This window comes from Eleutherodactylus coqui, chromosome 2 (assembly GCF_035609145.1).
Source record: "Eleutherodactylus coqui strain aEleCoq1 chromosome 2, aEleCoq1.hap1, whole genome shotgun sequence".
NCBI classification, from domain to species: domain Eukaryota; kingdom Metazoa; phylum Chordata; class Amphibia; order Anura; family Eleutherodactylidae; genus Eleutherodactylus; species Eleutherodactylus coqui.
This window is the reverse complement of record NC_089838.1, coordinates 62,840,016-62,851,332: the sequence shown is the minus strand read 5'-3', so window position 1 is coordinate 62,851,332 and position 11,317 is coordinate 62,840,016.

Here is an 11,317-nt window from a genome sequence, read left to right as displayed (position 1 = left end):
AGAACCTGATCCCAACTGTAAAGCATTGTGGTAGAAATGTTATGGATTGAGGCTGCTTTGCTACGGCAGTGCCAGGGATGCCCATCATGATATTGTAGAATGCGCTATAAATTCTTAATTGTACCAGTAGATACTTGAGGGTAATGCAATACAAAATAAAAGCTCACATGTAATTTAAGAATGACTCTAAAGATACCAGTAAATCTACCAATAAATAGAAGGTCTTAGCATATCCAAGTCAAAGCATAGATCTAAATCCAAATGAAATGCTCGGGGTGGGGCAAATGGGCTGTGAATGCAAGGAACATCTCAAACATTGCATAGCTGAAAATAAATCTCCATAGAGGCATGGGGAAAAAATCCTCCAAGTTGATCTTAGTGACCAATTATATAAAACTACACTCTTTGTTAAAATAAAATCCCGCCCCTAGAAGAAGTTGTCGTTTTGCTGCAAAACTAGGGATTACATCTCAGGCAGATATGCAAATGATTAGAGTTGTGGTGATTAGATGAACGGTCTTGTCACCTGAGGCCCTAAAAGAGCTTTCACACTTGACCTATAAAAAGGCTCTCGGAGACTCCTTATGTGTAGTGAGCTCTTCTTCCTCCTGTGTAGAGCTTGTTGACCACTAGGGCGGTCTCTACGACCCAACCAAAGAGATTTCACCTGGGTAACAGAGTTTGAGAGGGGGTGCATTATTAGAATGCAAGAAGCTGGATGGTCGCATCAATGAATAGCCCATAACCGAAGCTGTTCTGACCAGACCATTAGGAGGCATTGGGGCCAGTGGATGCCTGATGGCACGCACACAAGGCAATCGGGCTTCATATTAATGGTATAGAATATGGAGCACAATAATATGTGGAGAATGTTAACATACTAAAATTCAGTTCAATTTCAGACTAAGCCATTAATAACCTTCTAGTAAAGCTACATTGTGGACCAGTATAGGATCAATCCTATTGTAAAAGTTTAATGAAACATTGTATTTGTTTCTGCATACTAATAGCTCAATAGATTTGCAATTTGTACAATTGTCTATGCAGAATATGTAAAATATTGAAAATAGAACGGGACAATGTAATTTATTACTGCTTGTAGTAGTATAGTGATAACTGACTGCCATACAACTGCTTTTTCTACATTTCACTGTATGTTATGTCATAGGGGCCTTACATGGTTAGAATTGTATGCATGTTATGCAGCATAGATAACACTTTTGTAATGTAACTATAAGCCTCACATTTGCCATCTTTTTCCTAAATTGTTATAACTTATAATGAAGACTAGCTGTAACACTGAAAGGGAATATGTCTTTGCTTTTAGTGTTGGCTGTAGAGTTAGAACGCAGCACAGATATGTAAAAACACAGTGAAATGCCTTTGCGTCAGCATGGCTAATATTACTCCAAGAGTGTGGTATGAGGTTTGACTGAACCAAAATAAATATTATCCCAAGATAACCCAATGCTTGCATTTAGACTGTGTGTATTTTACATTTTTCATTCAACATTTTGTTTTAGATATTCGCTGACTCTTCGAATGTTTATGGCTACATAAGGTCTCTTAGATTTAGTTTCAATAATTATACTTTAGAGAAAAGTATTTGTTTAAATGACCTTATTTTTGCTTATTTGCAAAGATGATACTTTGTAAAACAAAAAAAAAGAGCTCTCACATTACCATTCTTGTGCCCAGACACATTTCCCAATATTTATACTGGGCATAAGTACTCAATTGGGAGGGAGGGGGCAAAAGAGTCCAATGTTCCTTCTTAAAAAGAAAAAAGAAAATGGCAGTGCCAGAATTGCCAAGAACAACAGAAAAAAAGGAAATGAATGTTGCTTTGCCTATAAGTCTATGGTGCCATGTGTTTCTAGGATATGATTGAATACATTCCTTCAGAGGGAAATACTGTAGTTGCAAGGACTATAGTTACCAGCTTTTTAGTGTGACTTCTTTTAAGTAGTTTTTACAAGAAACTCCTTTGAAAACTAGGAGTCATCCATTGTTTATACTCAGACTTCATAATGAATATTATTTTTAATGATTTCTAATAGGGAAAGTAGGAGATTAGCTGTGGAGGATGCACAAGTAGCAATTGTACTCAGGTTATGGTGCCTGAAGGGTCCAAATATCAAATAAGAGGATACCTTTATTATTAGTGGCACAAAGTAAGTAAGAAGCCCTGAGACCAAGGAACTTCAAGTTACAGTATGTCTCTGGAGAGGGCCTGAATATGCCATTATTTAGCAACAGAAAGGAAGTGATTGGTAAAGCGGGTATAAAAGTGCCCACAGGAGTCACATATAGTGATCTACAGCACATAATAGTCACATATGATGCTTCTGACAACTTGTGATTGCTTTTTATTATTTTTGTTTATTCTCAATCATACTGATGTCGTCCACTGCCAAAAAGTAATGAATGAGCAGCCAGCAAAAGACAGCTGTCATGTCATCTACACTTCCAACACTGACCTCTATCAGCAGAGGATAAAGCTTCTCAACAGTAGGAGTGATGTGTGGATGGCTACTCTTACTGGATAGCTACTGATTGCTGGCTGCACTGGTCACATAACGTCTCTGGCAAGAGTTGAAAAGTTGTATCTGGCTTATTTCCCCCCTCGTCTCCGTACCATCTATGAAGAACAGACTCTAGTACTCTGTTGGGACACTTCTAGCTTGTATACAAGATGTGATACCAGTGGGCAAAGAGACATACAGGTTCCGTACGGGTTTTTGCAGCATACTGCTGGAAAATGCCTCTTGGCCATGTTGTCATGAGAGGAACACATGTGGCTGCAGGATGTCCTGAACATATCGCTGAGCTGTCATTATCCCTCGTACCACTACTAGGTGTAACCGACTGTTCTATGTGATGGCCCTCCAGGCAATCAGACATAGCAGTCCAGTTTTGTAATTCACAATGGAGGCAACTGTGGGTGAGCGTCAAAGGCAGTACATATAATGATTGCTGTGAGACCAAATGTCCTTCATCCAAGTGCCTTGAAATGTTTCCAACAGACACAAAGGTTTAAAGTTATGCTCGATAGTCAAAGACTGAGGAGCATTTGCTAAAAAAATTCAGGTGGTCTTCTCATGAGGTCTCCCTTCCGAAAGGCCCAGTGCAATACCACCAGCAAAAGATAATGAGACTAATCACCAACTGTACATATAGCAGTCATAGCAGATCTTGTTGATAAAGTTTTCGAAGCATCATGTCTAGAGATGAGCGAGCGTACTCGGCCATGCCCCTTTCTCACCCGAGTACCGCGATTTTCGAGTACTTCCGTACTCGGGCGAAAATATTCGGGGGGCGTCGTGGGTGAGTGTGGGGTTGCAGCGGGGAGTGGGGGGGAGACGGAGAGAGAGAGGGCTCTCCCCGGTTCCCCGCTGCTACCCTCCGCGCCACCACGCCTCCCCCCGCCCCCCGAATCTTTTCACCCGAGTACGGAAGTACTCGAAAATCGCGGTGCTCCATCGAGTAATTACTCAAAACGAGTACGTTCGCTCATCTCTAATCATGTCACTTCCTATGTTTTCATCAGGAATGTGATCAGAGAGTGTTCCAAGGAAGCAACTGCCTAGAAGCTCTGACAAACCACATGCCCCAGTGACCTGGGTGCCACCAACTTTGTTGAGATGACTGCTGAGAAGTGATCTCTACAGAACTGGAATGGTCAGTCCATTACAGTGAAAACTGCAAGAAGACGGCAGCATAGAAGGGTACTTCCAGTTTTATAATAGGTGCCATCTTTGGAGATGCAGTAAGAGGAGTATATTTTTTCTTTGTCACCTACTGGCTTGCAGTTGGTGCTTGTAAGGCAATTTACTGATGACCATAGGCCTATTTTTGCACAATTTGTTACAGCCAGGAATTTAAAACTTTCATAATAGATGGATATATACTTATTTTCATAAAGTAGATGGATATATACTTATTTTCATAAATTATGTGATGGCAAAGCAGGGAAGGGGGACTCGGCAGTGAATCTTGAAAGCTTTGCAGCGTAGTTTCATTCACATACAGGCACAGGTTAAATATGTACATAACTGGAAGGCAGATTTAACAATTTGATATTTTTTTATTAAGATATTTCACCATTTTCTATTTACCTTTTATCTACCTCATTATTCGGCAACTGAATTTAATAATAACTCATATGCAATGTTCATTAGATTTTATGGTTTAGTATTTATTATATTCACTTAGTTTTAATAACCGTGAACATCTGCATCAGTGCAAGGATCACTCTGACCTTCCTGTAAACTAGCACATTTACATTCTTATTGTGAAAACTATTCACCAGGCTGAAAAGGGATGTAAATTAGATTGGGGTCTCCTCGGAGCGAACTCTTCGGCTTATTATGAACATTTTCTGGGATATTATTAAAAAAAAAAATCACAAAAACTGATCTAAAATGAAAATGGCATGGCTAGATTCTCTGATATAGTAATTTCCTTTCATCTACTTTACAGCATGAAAGAACATGCATTTCACAAAGGTTACACTGATTTTAGTGACTATAACACAGAAGTCCCACTTTACTACATATTTATATAGCCTCAATGGACTAAATTTAAGGAATGACGTATTCTGATGACCTGTATAAAATAAAAGCCTTCAGTGTCTATTGGAGACAATAACCCAATACTTGGTGCAATGAAGGGGTGAAGGAGGGAGGCCCCTATAGAAAAGTATAATCTACTCTTCCTCCATCTACCCCTAAAGCCTGGCTCAACACTCCTTCTGATGTAATCTAGTGAGAATATCATGTAATATTGTTACACTCAAGAAAGACGTCCAAAACCCTCTTAAACTCTTTAAGGGAGTTTACCATCACCAAGCAGAGCTCTCCTTAATCTCACTGCTCTTACAGTACAAAAAACCCTTCTATGTCTGGGCAGAAACCTTCTTTCCTCTAGATGTAGAGGGCGCCCTCTTGTTACTGTTACAGTCCTGGTATAAATAGATAATGGGAGAGATCTCTGTATTGTCTCCTGATATTTTATACATAGTAATTAGGTCGCCCCATAGCAGTTTTTTTTTGTTTTTCAAACTAAGTAATCGCACTCATTTAATTTATTAATTTCATTGTCCGCCTTTGTACCTGCTCTCTGATATGTCCTTCTTGAGTACCGGTGCCCAAAATTGTACACAATATTCCATGTGTGGTCTGACCAGTGACTTGTACAGAGGAAAAACAATGATCTCATCATGCACCCCAGAACTCTTTTAATGCAACCCATGATTCTATTTGCCTTGGCAGCAGCCGTCTGACACTGGTTGCTCCAGTTAAGTTCACACTTAACTAAAATCCCCAAGTCCTTTTCCATTTCAGTGTTACCCAGTGGTTTCCTATTTACTGTGTAATAGTAACATGTATTTCCTCTGCCCATGTGAATAACCTTACATTTATTAGTGTTAAACCTCATTTGCTACATTACAATCTAATCTAAAGGTGTTAATCTATTAAAAAGAATAGGGCCCAATATTTAACCCCTGTGGTACCCTACTAGTAACGGTGACCCAATCAGAGTATGTACCATTTATAACCATCCTCTGCTTTCTTTCACTGAGCCAGTTACTTGCCCACTAACACGCATTCTCACCCAGACCAAGCATTCTTATTTTATATACCAACCTTTCATGTGGTACAGTATCAGACATTTGGAAAAAACTAAATATACCACCTCCCAAATTTGTGGCTAAAACCTGCTGGACAGCATATTTTTTAAGGGTCTGTGAAATCGGGAACTCTTGGACTCTCTCTAGTATTTCTTGATAATGAAAATAAATTGTCTTGATTTCTCAACTGAATACACTGCTATCCAAAGCAAAAAAGGACAAATCAACCATTATAATATGGACCATAACACCACTAATATTTTGAACCTGTGACTGTGTTTATGCATCTCTTCTTTTAGGCCACATGCCGTATTGGTAAAATGCTCCGTTGTTTGTAAATACCAGGTCTGCGAGCAGAGAGTCGGCAGAGGCCACGTATGGCCGCGAGTGCTTTTTTTAATTTCCCGCTGTGTTTCATAGCAAGGGTGCGTATAAAAACACTGCCCATATGCAATGTATTGCATATGGACAGCATTGCATACGCTGCCTATACAAATGTATAGGGCTCACACTGAGTGGTATGCAAAGAAATAGAGCATGCTGCAATCTATTTCTTGGGTGTAATCGATACGCAGTATCTACATGCACATGTGCATGAATCAATGAAAGTCCATTGACTGTCATTGACTCCACTGAACGCGTATCATGCGGCCTTGCATGTCACGTGTGATACACAGTGAAAAAACACTCATGGACATGAGTTCTTACTGTCAGATTTCATATACGTTATGATGACAATAAAAACTTAGCATGCAAGTGAGCTATAACGCATAAATAATGGACACACAAAAACAAAGAAACAACGACACCAGTGTGAACAGAGCATTAAGGCCCATTTACATGGAGCGATGATTGCTCAAAGATCGCTTAATCATTATTTTGCATAAACTATTAAGTAACTACTCAGCTACTTAATAGCAATTTAGTGTGCAAATGAAGCCTTAAGCTGAAAGCAGTTAATAGGCCAAGGGCTCTTATCTCCATTCAGCTTCTTTGTTGTGCAGGGGGAAACAATGCTATCAGCCCTCCCCATGGAGAACTGCTGATAAGGCTGACCAACGATTTTTAGGTTGGACTGAATTTAACGATCAGCTAGCAGTGCACGATGGCCGTGCCTTTAGACGCAATGATTATTGCTCAAAGATCACTTTTTAGCGATTTTTGAGTGATCATCGCGCTGTGTAAATGAACCTTTAGTGATTATCATTTTCTACTTTTGTGTAAACTGCGCACCACATGTCTTAAATTAGATAGATATGAGATAGATAGATAGATAATGAGATAGATAATGAGATAGATAATGAGATAGATAGATAAATATATATGAGATAGATAGATATGAGATAGATAGATAAATATATATGAGATAGATAGATAAATATATATGAGATAGATAGATAGATATGAGATAGATAGATATGAGATAGATAGATAGATAGATAGATAGATAGATAGATATGAGATAGATAGATAGATAAATATATATGAGATAGATAGATAAATATATATGAGATAGATAGATAGATAAATATATATGAGATAGATAGATATGAGATAGATAAATATATATGAGATAGATAGGATAGATAGATAGATAGATAGATAGATAGATAGATAGATAGATAGATAGATAGATAGATATGAGATAGATAGATATGAGATAAATATATATGAGATAGATAGATAGATATGAGATAGATAGATATGAGATAGATAGATATGAGATAAATATATATGAGATAGATAGATAGATATGAGATAGATAAATAGATATGAGATAGATAGATAGATAGATAGATAGATAGATAGATAGATAGATAGATAGATAGATAGATAGATAGATAGATAGATAGATAGATATGAGATAGATAAACATATATGAGATAGATAGATAGATAGATAGATAGATAGATAGATAGATAGATAGATAGATAGATAGATATGAGATAGATAAACATATATGAGATAGATAGATAGATAGACAGACAGACAGACCTAAAATCTTAAATGCAATTGCACACCTTTCTCAAGAATTGTAGCACTCGCTTTGTGTACAATATTCCAGACTACGTTGAAGGTGTTAATCTTTAGGCTTCAATTCTTATGCATTTAAGCTTAGTCTTTTCATAGATTAACACCTTGTAGTGAGTCAGGACCAGCAGCTTTATTACAATCCCTTTCGACATTTCTATATACAAATTTCAAAAGCTACTTAGTTCAAATTTCATGTTAAATAGCTATAAAGAACTCCGCCATCCACCTATATCCCTCTCATCTACAATACAGATGAGAACTGGCGTGAGACACCATTAAAATTGTGACCATATGTTGTTTTTTTTTAACTGTTTTAGGTTTTTGATAGGATTTATCAATTATGAACTAGGACCGGCACAAACAGATACAAATATAACAAAGTTTAACTTGACACTTAACATATTGAGAAAATGTTCTGTGTCACAGTTACTTGCCATTTCTGTAGCTCTTCAAATGGCTATCATTCTGCTAAGATATCAATAGCTTCTCAGTGGCTTAAAGGGGTTGTCCCACAAAAGCAAGTGGGGTAAAGCACTTCTGTATGGCCATATTAATGCACTTTGTAATATACATCGTGCATTAAATATGAGCCATACAGAAGTTATACACTTACCCCCTCCGGTGTTGGCGTCCCCGTCTCCATGGCGCCGACCGAAGCCTTCTTCTCCCTCGATTAGACGCGCTTGCGCTGTCTGGTCTTCTGTTCTCTTGAATGGGGCCGCTCCGGCGTGCTCGCGCCGTACAGCTGGTCTGCGCATGCGCAGAAGACCTGTGCAGCGTGAGCACGCCGGAGCGGCCCCATTCAACAGAACAGAAGAGCAGACAGCGCAAGCGCGTCTAATCGAGGCAGAAAAAGGCTTTGGTCGGCGCCATGGAGACGGGGACGCCAGCACCGGAGGGGGTAAGTGTATAACTTCTGTATGGCTCATATTTAATGCACGATGTATATTACAAAGTGCATTAATATGGCCATACAGAAGTGCATAACCCCACTTGCTGCGGCGGGACAACCCCTTTAAGATAACCTTGCAGAAAGCCATCGCAGCCACGTTAAACTTTGCTACATTTGTAGGAATACCTTTTCCTTAGTAAAAATATAGACATCTAACTCTTAAGTAGGTGAGGTCTATGGAGATTAGGAAAAAGTACCGAAAATCATAACACGTTTTCAGTTTCTTATAGAAAAACACAAAAAAAATCCTCATTCGCACCAAATAAAGCTTTTTCTTGTAGGAGTTGGACATTGAGTTAGCTCAGATTACTACACTTACTGGTTATCATAAGTATTTGATATTATGCCACAGTGGAGAAATGAAAGATCCCTTCGGCACTTGCTTACTAAATTGATGGGAGTGCCACTCTGTATGTAACTGCAATGCAGCGCCATTTCAGCTAAAAGGGGTTGTATTGATTTCTCAGGGCTTATTCAGACAACTACATTTTAGCATTCATATTGCATTTGCAATTCCCAGCTTTATCGCGGTCTGATGAACAAAAGTTACAGTATCATAGGTATATATGATGTTGTAAGTTGGTGTCATGGGATTTGTGGTCAGCCTGAAAATTGCAGTCATGATTCTGAGGCTAAAACACATCCAAAAATGAAGAAGTCTTACAGCACCCAAAACATGCATGAAACGCAACGTATATTTGATGATATAAAAAAGCAACACAGGAGCAAACGATGAAAAACAGAACGCGTTTTGAAACTGAACACATCGGCTCTTACTCATAGTGCAGTTCCAAGTTAGCAGGCACCATTGAAAACGAACTCTAGCTCCTAATTACAGGTGAATAATAATTAGTCATAGAATACCAAAAATGTAAATCATTTATTAACCAAATGTGCAATGCATTAATAAAATACCCTCTAGAAATAAATACTGCATATACACATAGAATCCAGGAAGGGGAAAAAAATGTTAAAGGACATTTCCTTGTGACTCCCTTACAATCCCAATTCTAGGGCTCACAATTCTATTATATGTTTTTAGAGTTTAATTTTTGTGACCAGCTCTCCTTAATTTTTCTGAACACACTGCAAAGTGAATATGACCCATGTCCTCTGTTTTTGGAGGGTAATTTAACCTCCATGGCTACATCTAGAGAGAGATTTTACCTAGTACAGTCGAGTGTCACTCTTATGGACAGTGGTTAATAATGAGTTAAGGCTTAAGTTAAGCTTAAGTTTGTCTTTAATGGTGCTTGGTAATTTGGAACAACACTATGAGTAAGGCTTGAAACATGTATAAGCGTTCTGTTTTTTATCTTTTGCTCCTGCATTGCTTTCTAATACCATGGAATAAAAGTTAGGTTTTATGCATGTTTTGGGTGCTGGAAGAGGTCTTCATTTTTGGCCGTGACCTTTCCGTGACTAGTGCACTATACACGTGATTCCAATTTATATTGGTGAGCTGGTCTAAAGCTAGTTTTGCTAAACATAGCCAGATTTTCGTTATCTGAATTAGCCCAGAGTCTGCAATAATACGTACCTCAGCTATGAGCCTCCATTTTTTTCTCTACCTAGCAATATTCTTGTCTTTACTGTTAGCCGATTTCAAATATCCTACATTGCTTATCTAAACTGTATTTTCTATACATATTTGGAAAGCATATTTGTTGGGGCGCACTGGATACAATCCACAGGCATATTCAGGATGACATCAGCCACAGCACATCATTGCAGCATCATTGCATAGCTCATGTACCCTGTTATTTGGTGCCGAGTACCAATGTGTGCACATCCATCTATTGCTCTGATTGGTCAGTGGGGAGGTGGCTCCACCAGCTGGTCTATCAACCATTAATGTAGTGCATTTATTCTGACCCCCCCCCCCCCTCTGAGGGTACTGGTTATTCCTGCGCATGGTGGAGTTCAGGTCCAGTCCGCTTCCCCCTGGTGGTGTTTGTCAGATAAGTCCTTGTTGTTTATACTTATTATTTGGTATTGTAACATTTGCTTTCTAGTACTGTTGTGACTTGCGCTATTTAGACCTGTTAATTGTCACCCCTTCAACCACTTAGGGACAGTCTACGTTACCCCCAGGTTCTGGACATGGGGCCGCCCTTGTCAGGGTGATCAGCTTGCTTTTAGACACGGTTTTCCTGTTTTAGTATGATAATAGGTATAATAGTAATAGTATGATAGATTGAGATGTGTGTACAGTATATCTATCCTTTTGGACAGGTTAGGTGTTTTGGTGTTCAGCTCAGGTGAAACAATATTGCTATTCATCCATCCACGCAACCAGTACTGGTATACCGATAGAATACAGATGACATTCAGACACCCAATATTCTCTTAATGGAGCAAGTAGAGTGATGCTCATAAATATTCTGCAGTCTGTTTTTTCATTCCTAATGTCTAGAAAAGGGTTTGAACAGCAACACATTTTTTCATAATTTATTAAGATTTATTCAATTATCTAGTTTTCAAAAGGGAAAGAAAAATAAAAAGATGACTTTCTGGAAAAAAATGTAATTCTGTAAAAACTCCAGCACACTTCTCAGATTTTACAATTTCCACTCAGCGATAGCTACAAGTGTTTTATTGCTAGGTCTCCATCCTTACAGAATTCTGGTAATGACTGAACACATTTTGATTACCTTTACATCTGTAATACTTTACAATATTTTCTATGAAAAGGACAC